Source organism: Neopelma chrysocephalum, unplaced genomic scaffold, assembly GCF_003984885.1.
Source record: "Neopelma chrysocephalum unplaced genomic scaffold, ASM398488v2 Primary Assembly neopelma1_70, whole genome shotgun sequence".
In the NCBI taxonomy this organism is placed as follows: domain Eukaryota; kingdom Metazoa; phylum Chordata; class Aves; order Passeriformes; family Pipridae; genus Neopelma; species Neopelma chrysocephalum.
In genome coordinates, this window is record NW_020897730.1 from 926,406 (window position 1) to 940,369 (window position 13,964).

The following is a 13,964-nucleotide window of genomic DNA, read 5'->3' on the forward strand; positions in this document are numbered from 1 at the left end:
ATTTCCTTTGCCTTTCTCTATAAACATGTTTTTCAAATTGGTTTCAAGTTGGTCCAGCTGCACAGTATATTGAAAGCATATTCATATGACAGATAACTAGCAGCTGTTGTTGGAAAATTGACAAAGCCAAGGGTAGTTGTTGCTTCGGAGGATGAACTTGTGCTTCCAGGCAAAACATCTTCCTCGGTATTTTGCTCCTCTATGAGTTTTTCATTGCAAAGGCTGGGCCAGTAACACTGAAGGTCCCTTTCTTTCCAGCTACAGCTCTAGCAAATGCAGCCAGGCCATATAAGAAACAGATATCCTGGTGGACCCATTGGTCAAAGCACTGAATGACAGAGAAAAATGTTAATCTCTCTGCAATCGTTCTTTCTGTTAAAGAAGATACTGTCATTTGTTAACCCTGGCTCTGATTAATTCCTACCCATAGAAGTATTTCTGTATTGAAGATTTGGCGATAGTGTTTGTAGCACTACACACACTCCTGATGGAAGTTTGTGTTCCAGAGGTGATCTAATCCATTTAATCATGTCCTATCTCTTTATCCTCTCTCTTCAATTCAGACTTTAACTTTTTTCTCTCCCCCCAAATACAGTTTGGTTAAAATACGGGAAAGCTACACTTTTCATGACTAAAAGAAATACTGTTTTTCTTTTTTTTTGTTTCTTGTCTAAAACATGGCACACTTATCCTGAGGAGAGAAAAACACCACAATCCATTGAACTGGCAACATAACATTCATATTTTGTATTTAAATCTATCAAGACATATACTGCTTAAAGTTTATTGCTGTTTTGATCCTACAAGTTCCACACAATTCACATTGCCTGTAGCTGTCAAATACCGTACAGCTTCCTTAGTAAGAGAGAATAAACACAGATGTACTTTGATCTACTTCACTGCTTCAAAGTTTCAAATGCACTCTGAGAGCCTTCCATGGGATTTCAAAAAACAATTATTGAGAAGAGTAATTATGAAAGCAGTAATTTTCTCACTGATGTTATTTTTCTATAATTGAGAGTTACGCAGTAAGAGCATTGTGTTTCTCTCTATTTTTTCCCCCACAGTGTAATCTACAAGGAATTTTGATTTATACCATTTTTCTTTTATAATTCACTCTGCCCTGAGGAACTGCAGTCAGGCAGAAGGCTAAGAGACTGCAAGAATAGAAGTTTAAATATGGAAGCATATATAAGCAACCTGACAAACACAAAGTATTAAAAACCCCTATAAAAATCTGCAATTTAAATAGGCTTGTACCAGGAGTTCTTAAGCTTGTGGCTGGGCCATATGGCTAGAGAAGGATTGCCTTGTTTATGTCTGTTTATGTCCACTAAGAAGTTGTGCTGACCTTCATTCCCTTCATAATTTTCTAGCATTACAGAAGTGGTAATTTTCCAATTACTTGCATGCAAGAAGAGTTTAAATGTGTGTTATTTCTTTTAAAGCAAGGAAAGTGTCTGCTTCCTAAGGACCCCCCTTTGAGAAGTGCTGACTGAGGCCACACTCTGATACAGTCACAAGGATGCAAGTGCATGGGGCTCTTTGCAGATCATTACTAGGGGCTATGTAATGTTACAAGTTGATTTTTTTTTTAAGTTGCATTAATACTATTTCAGGTACTTAATAATTTTTTTCCATTTGTAAGAAATCGCATATTAAAAAAAATAGCTGTTTAAGGGTTATGACTTTTTGGGGAAAAAAGCAATCATTTGATTATAAAGTAGCCCATTTCTGACAAAAGAGAAAATTTTGTTTGTTTAAAAAGAAAAATTGAAGTTCTCTAAATAACAGAAGTGAAACCTTGGTACCTTTTACTCACTTTTAAAATCTTTGCTCCTCTGAAGTCTTGTTCTAATATCATTCAGATGTAAACTCTATCAGATTGTTGTTTTTAACTCTGGTATGGATCCTGAAGGGAGTAATTTCTCATTTGTTTGCCAGCTAGACCAATTTTTTAAGGCTGGAGGAGAGAAGGGAGTTGTATTTTACATGTAGGTTCAAATAACTCATAGGTTTTCTAATATAAAACCATGTTTCCTTGCAAATCTGCAAGGTTTGAAGAATTTTTATGCTTTTTTCAGGTCCTTAGTATCAAGGTTACCAAAGTTTTTACAAGCTCTGTAGGGAAAATGATGAACCTTGTAAAATACATGTGTTCACAATACAAATGGTTCGTTGTAAATATAAGTCACTCATGCCTGTACATGAATGTACATGAATGTACAAATAACAGCATAAAGCAGAGGCTTTCCTGCCATCTTTGAACTGTATATTCTGATATCAGCATTTGTAAGCTGTTTGATGGGAGAGACGGCAAGTTCTGAAAGAGTCAAAGATAGTTCAAGAGCATCAATCTTAAATGATTTCATGTGAAACAACACCTATTAGAGGAATACCATTCCAAGGGACAAGAAGTAAAAAACATTGTGCTGAATTTGTACTGAAGCTCTGCCAAGGCCTTTTCTAATTTTTTCAAGCTTATCACAGGCTGTATTTGTTTGCTATAAATTAATGTTGTCAGTATCATGAACTGCAACCTTAGCACAAGGCCAACACTGTTTGTAGTGAACGGCAGGGGTTTTGCCTGCTGGTTTGAACTGCAGCAAGAACTGAGGAAGCTGATGTCTAAAAAGTGAATTATTCCATCAGTTCACCCTCTGCCTCAGAAGGAGTCTCTAAACCCACAGAAAGTTTCTGACAAGTTAGCTAGTCCATTGCTTTGTCCCAAAGCTGGATAATCCGTGTTGTTCCTGATAGCTGTCCAAAATACCTGCTCTTAAAATTTTCCAGTTCTACAGATGCCAAAATTTTTTCCTCATAGGTGTTGAAAAAAAAGAAATGGTGACATTTGGAAAAAGCTGTTTATGAATGGATAAAATTGGCTGAACTTTGAAACATGGAAATCAGGTCTGGTTTCTTGCCTAATGAACCAAGAAGAAAATGGTAAAGGACTGTAACTGCAAGTTCAGGCTTCCAATACATTATTTGACCTTCCTCCTCTAAGGGGTTTTATCATTAGGCCAGACCTGTCTGTGCTGCACATTTCTTCCCTACCTGTTTTTTAGTGCTTGTCAGATGAACTGCCATAGTTTGGAAAAAACCTTTGGTTTATTGTAGGTCTTTATCACTTAAATCTTCAACAAAACTCAGTCTTGCCCCCAGGTGAGACTGAGTCTTAAAAAGCAGCTAGATGTTAAAACAAGACTGAAATGATCTTGGCAATCCTAGCTTAGCGCTCTCTCACTATGAATTCTGAAGTGGGATTTATGGAGGATGCAATGCTAGTGTTGGGTAAGCTTGTGTGGAAAACTAACATCCCGGTCTCTGCTACAGCCAGCTTTCAGCCCCAGAGACCCTGCCAGAGTAAGCTCAAACCTATCAGTGCTCCTTGGTTTGGGCTTGGTGAGGGGCACCAGTGTGGCACACAGCGTAGGACAGCCAGGCAGGGCTGCAGAGATGGAGCCAGGATGGGGACAGGCTGGGCTGGGACAGGACTGGTGGACAGTGTCCATCATTGTCCCTGGGGCTGGGATGGACAGCCCAGGCTGAGCTGCAATGGCCAGGGCAGGGCAGGGAGGCTCCAGGTGCTGCTCATCAGGCTCGTTCAGGCACAGAAGTGCCCTCAGGAGCATGGGGTGGCTCCCCAAGGAGTTGATTGCAGACCATGTGTGCTCTGGTGCAGGGCCCTGTCAGGAGCTGGGTGGGAGCAGCATCCAGAGCCCCTCTTCTGACGCAGGGCACCCCTGTTTGGGCTGGAGTCTCTGTGAGCCCCGTGCTGGATGGAAAACAATCTCTTCATGCTGGGGGAGTGAGAGACTGGTGAAATGGCTTCCTCTTCAGCTGGGAGTTCATGCCAGCCTGCAGGACCAATGTCACAGCCTCGCTGGCCACTGGGCACTTGACAGCAAGAGGATGGTGCTGTTTTCTGGGGTAAGCTGATGGTTTAGTGGGCTTTAACGTGACAGAATTACAACAAGCTCCCTACTTGTGGCAGCTGATAAATGAAGTGAGCAGACAGTCTTACTTCATGTCCTGGTGAAAGGCAAACATGTGCCCTGTGAGCTGCACCCCAGGCAGGGAACGTGAGCCCTGCCAGCAGGGAAGTTATGCTGTGGCTGGGCTTGTCCATGCATCTGTAAGAATTTATATCTCAGGGATTATGCTTGTTGGGCCAGGAAAGCAAGTACATGGCCAAATCCTGATCTCAGTTGCACGTGCACAGCTCTCAGGGCAGCAGGGCTGCATCCCAGCTCAGCACTTGGCCTCAGGAGGCCTTGCATGATTGCAAATAATGTGCATGGGCACGCTGGAGAGCGAGAGAACAACTGTTCCCTGTTTCGTTCTGCTCTGCACTGCAGCATCTGTTTTGCTTCATCATTTTTTAAAAGAAAGCCACAAATATTTTTCACTGGGGAGCTGATAAATAACAGTGTTTACATTTTTTGAAAAGTTTCAGTGGGGATAAAAGTAATTCTTCTAGTGTATAAAGTCCTTATGTTTGGATTTGAGCATTAATTCACAGATTGTCTCTTATTATGTTGTTCCTAGCTTAGTAAATCCTATGGGGTATTCTCCCTCAGGAAATCACATGGGGTGATGTCTTAGTTTGATTTATTTGTATGTCTAACTTTGCACAGAATTGTCTTTCACAGCAGTATTTTGTCATGGAGATTTGTATTTCTTGGAAAATTCGGCAAACTGAGGAGTATTCAATAATTTATCAATGAAACTTTAAATGAAATTTGTTAAGACTTAGTGGATACACATGATACTGGGTTGATGAGTGTGATGTAGTAAACTAAGTAGCTATTTTAAGGGGATTTGGTCAAAAGATTCTTAAATAGCTTTCTGAGAGGAAACGTGTTCTAGCAAATGGAAGACTACATGTATAAACAGAAGCAGGGCTAGACTGAAGTCTAGTTTCAGTACTTCTCTAGTACTTAGTTGTCTCCCTTGTCTGCATAACAATTAATTTTGAGATGAGACACAACAAGGAGGTTGACAACAAAGCAGGGGAAACAGGGTACATGTGTGAAATAGAATAGAACAGAGAAGTCTGAGCTTTCTGCCCTGCTGAGGCTCTCTCCCTATCAACTCTATACAACTGTGTGCTCTCACTTGGAAAAGCAGAACAGGAAAACCCTGCTTCATGTGGAAGTGTGTAGCATAAGCACAGGAAGGTGGTCACCTCTTCTCCTGGAGAGAGAAAGGCAATACTTACCTGTTTGACAGAAGTGTCTGCTTGGTTGGTTGGAATGAGGACTGCTGGATTTTTACCTTGGTTTAGGGCTGGATGCTGATGGTGAGCTCTGCAGTGGTGTTTGGAGCAAGCTGTTGTGTGCCTAAAGTTTTAAGCAATTTTTTGAAATGATAGGTTTAGGATTGGACCTTTCCAGGTTTACTGAAATAATGTGATTAAGTCAAAGACAAGATTCTAATAACATTAGAGAAGATGAAGACAGGGGGCCATGTTTAGGAATCAAAACAAAACAAAAAGGGTTATACCTAAATAAAGAGTATTTGAAGTGGAGAAGAAAAATAGACCATGAGATCTGTGGTTTTTCTAAATGAGAAAACAATTGTAATAAATGCACCCCCTACATACAAAATCCCTGCCCCTAAACCAAGCAAACATGCAAAAATCAACAGAACACACACCCCTCCCACCATTTCACTGACAGTTTCTCAATATTGCTGTTCTGCAGTAAGCAGTTAAGGCAGCATTGCAATCTCATTGCTGCAGAAATATTTTCTGATTTTTTGATTGGAAAAGGATGTGATCCATATGATTGGTCTGAATGTGGTCCCTGCTATGAAGAATTGTAGAATTTCTCTGTTCTAGCCAAGCCTTGTTGTATGAACTTGAAAACAAAAAGCATTTTAAACTCCATGACTGGGTAGAATTAATTACTAAGAGAAAGATGAATCATGGTACAAATTTGTTGAAGTGCCTGGATGACTTTGTGCAGACTTGACTTTATTGCAATACTGATTTTTCTCTATAACATACATCCCTCTATCAATATTTTTGACTGAATTTATTAAAATTCTTTCAGAGTAATTTTTCTCCAATAATTTCTTCACTGTATTTGAATTGTATATTTTCCATTGTTGAGCAGTGTAATGTAAGTACTAGGTACTGAAGTGCATATTACTACTTTAAAAACTCTGTTTGGGTGACAAGAATTAATTACAATTATAAATTGTTGCATCAGTCTCCTATTCTACACTGGGAGCTTCAATGAAATGCTGGCACTGGACAGTTAGCTGGTGCTATGTGTTCAGTTTTGGATAGTCGAAAGAAGATTTGATGTTTCCTTTCCTGAAATTAAAAAAAGTCACCTTCTGAACTGTCAGAAAATAACAGTAGTTCTTAAGGGCTAATTACAGGTCTTTATTGTGAGGTCATAGTTGTTTCATGAATTCTGCTTCAATCAGGGAAAAATACTCTTAAGTGCCAATAAAAGTTTTTATGCTGCTATAATTTCCTTCTTCCTCAGCTTCCTCCTCTCAATTTATGACTTTATTCCACTGTTTCTGTTACTAAGCAACACTACATGGTTTTAATGCAAATTACTTTAAATACTGTGGTAGTGAGGCAGAATAACATCAGGTTAATTTCCTGATTAATATATGCTACAAGAAGTGCTGGACACTACACAAGCTAAAGAGGGTAGCTAGGAAGCTGCCTCATAGCATAAGGAAATAAAGTGTTTAATTTTTTAGTATTTTCTAGATTGTCTTGACTATATTTAAAGCAGTCTTTTCAAGCAGATGAATCAAATCTGTGGTTCCATCCTTTTGCCTTGATTTGTTCTGTAGTGACCCACAGCGCATGTGCCATGATGATGCCAGTTGATTTCTTGTGGTTGCATGCTATAGTTCCATCTCTGTCCAAGAGGAGACAAAATGATTTTTCAGATGCTATTTTTGGTCCTTTTCTAAAATGAGTGGTAGCATGTGATATGTTTTAGAAACTGTTATCTTTTCTTTGAAGCCAAGAGTAAAATTCCAGCTGACGTCACTGTGAGCAGGATTCAGCCAATGTTTGTGCTTGTTTGACAAATATCTTTTGCACACTACAGTGCCACTCCCCATGTTCTTAAAGCTGTTCGATATTGTGCACTACAGGAGACTGCATATTTTTTCTTTTTTCCATAATCTTAAAAATGCAAAGGCTCAGACTTGCAATTATAATCTTGTCCATACAGCAATATCATTTTAGAGGGAAATAAAACAGATTTCAGCACTGCACAACAGAAATCTTAAGAGGGATGTTTAGACTGCAGTGTTTTCACAGGAACAGCTGTGACAGGTTTATGGCCAATGTTTACAGACCTGCTTTGACTTTACTTCTCTAATCAGTGTCAATATTTTACAAGGTGGAGTTTGGAGGTCAAAATGTAGAATATCAAGGGCTTTAAAGGATATTTAAATGCATGTTTACAACTTTGATTGCTGTAATGCCTAAGACTTATACCTTTCAAAGAGCCTGAAGTAATATCGAGCCTTCAGACAACTTCTGCCTTTTAGACAGGCTCTTAGTTTGAAATTGTCTTATTTTCAATGTAATGAAAGTAATGAGTGTAATGCAGCTCTAGGAACCACAGCTGCATTGACCTGTCTTCAAATATTTATTGTTCAGTGTATTTTTTTAATTTTTACCCTCTGTTTAAAAGAATATTTTATCTCCTGTTACTCAGAGGCCTTCTGAAGGAGAAATAAATACTGGAATGACTGCCAGCAAAATCCTGTCAAATGCACAGCCAGCAGTTTTCATTTAAAATACTGTCTAAATCGTTATTCAAAACTTGTGCACAAGAATGTTTGTTTGTTTTCAAATTTGTTAGAGACCTCCTGAGAGAGTTGCACTGTGCTTTTGGGAAATCAAACATTCCCCAAATTTAAAACATATAGGAAAGGTCTTAGATTCCTTTGTTTTCAGTGAAGACACACATTTAAAAACAATGTGGGATTAACAAAATGTGTTTTGGAGCAAATTGTTAGTACTGCCCATGTGTTTTTCTTCACTGTTACAGTGAACTTAACCCCCCGAGAGTTTTTCATGCGTAGCTGCCAGGAGGGGAATATGGAGTAGAAAAACCAAAAAGTAAAATGTAGGCTTAATAAATTAAATACAAGGCTTTGCCAAACAAAAACAAGCCATAGTGTATTCTAGTCCATACTTCCAGCATGCTGGAGTGCAGCAGTGGCATAGTTATGGTATGTGCTGGATGGCAGTCAGTATTACATATTCCCAGTAAATGCAATCCTGTAGGCATTGCACTGTGAAATTTAGGGCTCTCTCCATCTACAGTAATTCTGTTGAGGATGTCATTGCCTCCACAGCTGTAATGGGCCAGAGGAGTAACTTCTATTTGCAGTAAGTGAAACTGGATTTCATTGCTGTGTGCTGAGCACACCAATATTCCGTGCGAGTTTAAGTGCTGGGGGTGATGATCTGCTTGTAGCTGGAAGTTATGGAGCTTTGCAGTATCGATCAGCTCCTCCTGTGACATCAGCAGATCATCAATCAAATGCTATCTCAGGAGAGATAAAGGCATGTTCTGTCATGGAATAACCTTGTCAAAATAATTGATCTAACTTGGCAGAAAATTTAGCCTTTAAACAGCTCCAAGATAAGCAGTGAAGTGTAAGGAAAGTTTTATCCTGCATGTAAAGTTTGCAGGCATCTTTTGGGCTTGAGTTGAGGTCAAAATTGGAATATGCATTTAGATTTTATTTTTTTTTAATGTACCATGTGCTTTTCTAGTGTCTTGACAATATTGTGATTCAGTTGCACTTTTAAATCAAATGCATACTTCTGGGTCACAGTAATGAATGTTGTCATTTTGGTACTGATCTGTCAAGCTCTTAAAACATATTTGATATGCACATTAGTGGTGAATCCCTCACAAAAAGAATTGTAGGAGTGTGTGCCTTGGCAGAACGTTATCTAGGCTTGAGCAGTAAGAACAGCGTATTTTTTCCAATAAATTTTTTAAAGTCTTCTTTAATTAACAGGAGATTGAATCACAAACCTTGCTGATCAAAATAAAATTTATGTGCAAGTTCAGAATTTCAGGGGTATGAGCTGTACAGATAATATACATTTTCTAGAATCAAGTGCTCTTGGCAGACTCTGTACATGGTTCTGCTGCCAGTGTTGGGAGTTAAAGCTAAAAACACAGTTACTTGTAGGTTTGATGAGAAACAAAACTTGGGAGAAACAATCTAACCATATGGTGTGAAGATCAAGTTAAACTGACACTTATTTTAAGTTTTTTTGGATCATTTAATATTTTCAGTATTTCAAAATACAGCCAGTCTGATGTAGATGTCTTTGTGAAAAATGCTCACTGTTTGCAGTTGTTGGATAGAAACCTGTCTAAAATGTGTTATTTTTTTCTGAAGCAGAGCAGTGCATAACTACTATCTACTGTCATGTAAAAATTACAGATGACAGTATAGAGCTATCACAGATAAGCAGAGAAATTAAAAAATACCAGAAATATAATTCTTCTGAATTTAACATGTAAGCATGGCACTGTATAGTACAGTCTAGTATACAGAGTACACCTTTCTATACACTTCTTTACATTTTTATCTAGAATAATCATCACAAAACTCACATTCAACATAATAATGCTCTAGTATGTGACATTACATCTCATGTGCATTTATTTATAACCTGTCTTTGAAAGGTATCCTGCAAATCATAATTGCCTCACTTTATAGGTGCTCCTATACAGAAAGAGAACTTTGGGTCTGCAATTTTTATCATGCTTGGAGAGTTTTTACAGTGCAAAACATAATGCTTATAAATGCTTATAAAAGTTATTTAAATAAATATAAACGTGTGAAAACAAGGATATTTTAGTATTTCATAGCTGTTTGCAAAATTAAATATACATTGCACTACTGTAATTCACATTTTTGGGAAATCATTTTATTTTTGTTTTATTACCTGGTTTAGTTGTTCAGGTTTCTTTTTTGGTGTAGTTGGGAATCATGTGATAAACTAAGCATGAGGAGGATTCAGACAAGTTATGCAAAGCTCATCTAAGCCCATACACATTTGTCTTCCTTTCCTAGGCATATAATTATCTGCTCGATTTCTAATGCATAATTTAGGGTTTTTTTTTCTGAAAGAAAAGTCAATAGTGGCAAAGGGTTTGCTAATATCTTATACACATCTATTGACTTAAACATTTCTGGTTATTCATTCATTTTCATAGAAATGGCCAAGTTTGCATTTGCTTGAAAATATTAGTTGGAGACACTTGAAATTCTTATTATGTATGTGCAGGATTTTTCCTCACTCATCATATAAAACCTTTCAGTGTTTTCTTTTTTTTTTTTTTTAATTTATTATTTTCAATTATTTGGCTGTGGTTTAAGGAAAAAAATCACTTCTTTATTTCATGTAATGGCAGGGTGAAATATCTTCACAGTTTGGTACTTGTTCAGCAACAGTTTTTGCTTTTCACCCTATTCTAACAATTTCTCACCTCTGATTAGGCTGTAAAGCTCCAAGGCATTGTATGTCTCAGTCTCTCCTCCTGCACCAGGGCCTGTGCTTGATTGTAGACTAACAGCACTGCCAGTACATAAAGCTGCCAATACACAAAGCTGAGGAATAGTTAAAATACATGGCAAATAAGTTATTCAGTAGATAAGCTATAAGAATTTCACATGCCGAGCTTTTAGCTGTTTTTTTTTTTTTCCAGTGTGTGACACTATAAGACAGAGTATGAAGTGGGGTGGGCACCAATTCTCTTGCTGGAACCTGATCCTGTTTCCACTGAAGCCACTGTACGATGTGGCACTGATAACATTCAAAGTAAATGGATATATTTACATTGAATACTCAGCTACAGGCAAGCTGAGTCTGGCTTTTCAGGGCCATTATTTATAATGTAATGTGATCCTGTATTTAATACAATATTCTAGCTAAATCTATCTCTAAAATTCAATTTAGCTTCTAAAAGATTAAGCCTAAATTTGGCTTTAAACTCTAACCTGTATATAAGAAAAATAGCAATTTGTTAAGTATCCACTCCAAGGAAACTTCATTAACTTAGCCAGTTCTGGGAAACAGAAATGAATCACTGAACTGCTGTTCTACCTGTGATTTTGGAGCTAGCTGGGTATCCTTTCCACTATGAGTTGCAAACACAACCTGTTAATCTCAAAGATTTTAGGGAGAGCTGGGTTAGAATTTGGATTAAAAGGAATGAGGAATAATGGTGTAAAATATTACAGCATTAAATAGAAATACTTTGGTGAGGATGATATTACCTAAGATACATATATATATAAATATATATATAGCTATAGGTACACTGATAATAGTGTAGTACTTAACAACAATACAGAACCATATCTCTTTGCTTTGAGTGGTCTAATACAGCAGTGGAGATGGTTTTCACAAACACATTTATTGATGACGTGTATGTTTTTAGTAATACTTCAGACAATAAAAGTTGTTTTATAGTTGTAGTAAAATTCTACAATGTAAAACTGTCTCTATTGAAACAGAAAACGTTAACATCCACCACTTCCACAAGTTACAACTGCACAAAAATATTGAAAAGAAAATAAAACCTAGTTTTGTTACTTAAATTACTGGAGTACAAAACTGCAGGCCATGGCACTGGTCCACTAAAAAGATCTCACAATGCTGTTCTCAGATATGGTCTGTGCCTATCCCTGCAGTGCAGTCGCATCTGCAGAGCTCTCTGGTGACAATGAGCTTGATGGCTTTGCTGTTAACTCCGAGGATTTGTTAGTTCAGCCTTGGCTGTGAGGTCGCTGTTGAGGTGGACTCAGTGACTGATAGAGCAGCCTCCACTTTGCACAAGCTGGTGGGATGATGGTCTGGCCAAGCCCGTAATGTGGTGCAGAAGAGCAGAGCTGGAGACCCTGACTTTGTGAGCAGCGTAAGAATGGTATGACATGTTCCAAACTGAGCAAGATGTTATTAGGAAACTTAAAAAGAACCTCTCAAAACTTTCTGGAAGATTTAACTAAGCTGAAAGATTTTTTTTTTTTTTTTTTGTGCCCTCCCCCTGCCTCCAATCTGTTGCAAAAATAAAAATAAATATTTACATTTAACACTTTATATCTCCAAAATCAGCAAGTCTCTGCTTTAGGCTTCCTACCACCCTCTCCCAAGTATTTGTTTTTCCCTTCAGTGGCAAATATCTCCCTGGGAATACGTGCACTTTAGTACACTTAAAAATGAGGTCAGTAAGAGAAACCTTTGCTGAAGCTATTCAAGCAAAACTAAACCAAACCAAACCTGGGAATCCTACTGTATCCTCTGCTGCTGTCACAATTTCAAGTAGATGATGGAAACTATCACGTAAATAGTAATGCTGGTAAAAGACTTTTGGCCTTGTGCTTACTCTGCAACCTGTTGGTTAACAATGTAAACATGAGGAAATTGTTACAGTAAGAAGCCAGATTAATTCCCACTGTATTTATAGTGGTTTTGTTGGAATTTGGGCTAACCAGTGTGGATTATATAGTTTGATTTAGGATGAGCATATAGTGGGCAAGCAGGTAGAGAGCCAAGCATGAAACATGAGTCATATAAAGTACTATTGCACAATAAATAGAAATAAATATTATGCATATGCACGTCAAATGCGATTTAGTAATTATTCAGCAGAAAACAAAGTTCATTCAAATAAATCAACAGAATATCACTGTGGCAGGAGTTGTGATGCCTGTATTTAGGGCTATATGCTGTCCCCATTACTACTGACTTGAGTTCCTCACACCAGGAGAGCACAGGGATAGACTAAGAGTTTGTCAACTATTTTACTTTAGTCATCCTGATGAAAGCACTGTGGATACTCCTTTTAAAAATAAAGGATGCAATAGTATGCTACTAACTTCGTGTTCTTTAAGATAGTGGGAGTTTGTTCTCAAACATCTACAGCTAGTTCTGTTCTGATATTAAGCTGGCTCAACCCAGAGTTCTCCAAAGATGGCAAAGTCGTACAGAGCCAAATCTTACTCCCTTCTCCTCTGTTGGTACCAGGTAGCTCCTTGAATCAAAGGATATTCTGGCCATCTCCTACTTGTGCCTCAGTAGGGACCACACAGCCAAGGGTCCAGAGCAAAGTCCAGACCATTCCCTCTGTCTCCGTGTGCTCTCCAGTGCCCCGTGCACAGGGTCCAGCACAGCATTTTCAGCTTGTAGGTGGGCAGGGGAGCTTAGGGCTCAGCAACAACATGTTTCTCTGCTCCTCCCTCGGTTGCAGCTGGATACATGTTGGAGGTGGTGTGGGTGTCCTTAGTGAAATGGGAGCTCTTCTATCAGCTGTCAGTTTGGGGCATTGTGGGGATGCCTGGAACTGCAGGAGGTGGCTGTACACAGTAACTCTGGACTCCAAAAGTCTGCTTCCTGCCACTACCCAGTTAGAGTTCCTGAAGAGTTTTATCTCTGGATACTTTTTAGTATTTGTTGATTTACCTTTTTCATTTCAAGGGAACACTAAACTAGAATCCACTATTCTTGGCAGCTGATTTCCTACTCCTTAGCAGAACAAAATTTTCCCAGCATTATTTAACAGCAGCTTTGCCCTCCGCTTTCTTTGCCTATTGATTCAAGGTCAGTCTTGCCCTCAAAGCACACCAGCTGCAATCCCGTCCTACCTTTCCTGCAGCAACCAAGCCTTGTTCTTCTTCCCATGACACAAGTAGGCACGGGTGGCACCAGCAGCCTAGGATACACAGTCTTTTAAAAATGCAGCATCTGGCATGAAATGATCAAAATCAGTAACCAATGGCTTTGATTTTTATTTCTTCTTTGAGATGGCTCTTATACTAATGCAATGAACATTTTGCAAATGAGCTGCCTATTGTAGTTACTGGTGACATTGGGTTTCAATGACCAAAGAGATGAGCAGGTGATGAGGAAATGCTTGCTTAGACTCTGCCAAGGAAGT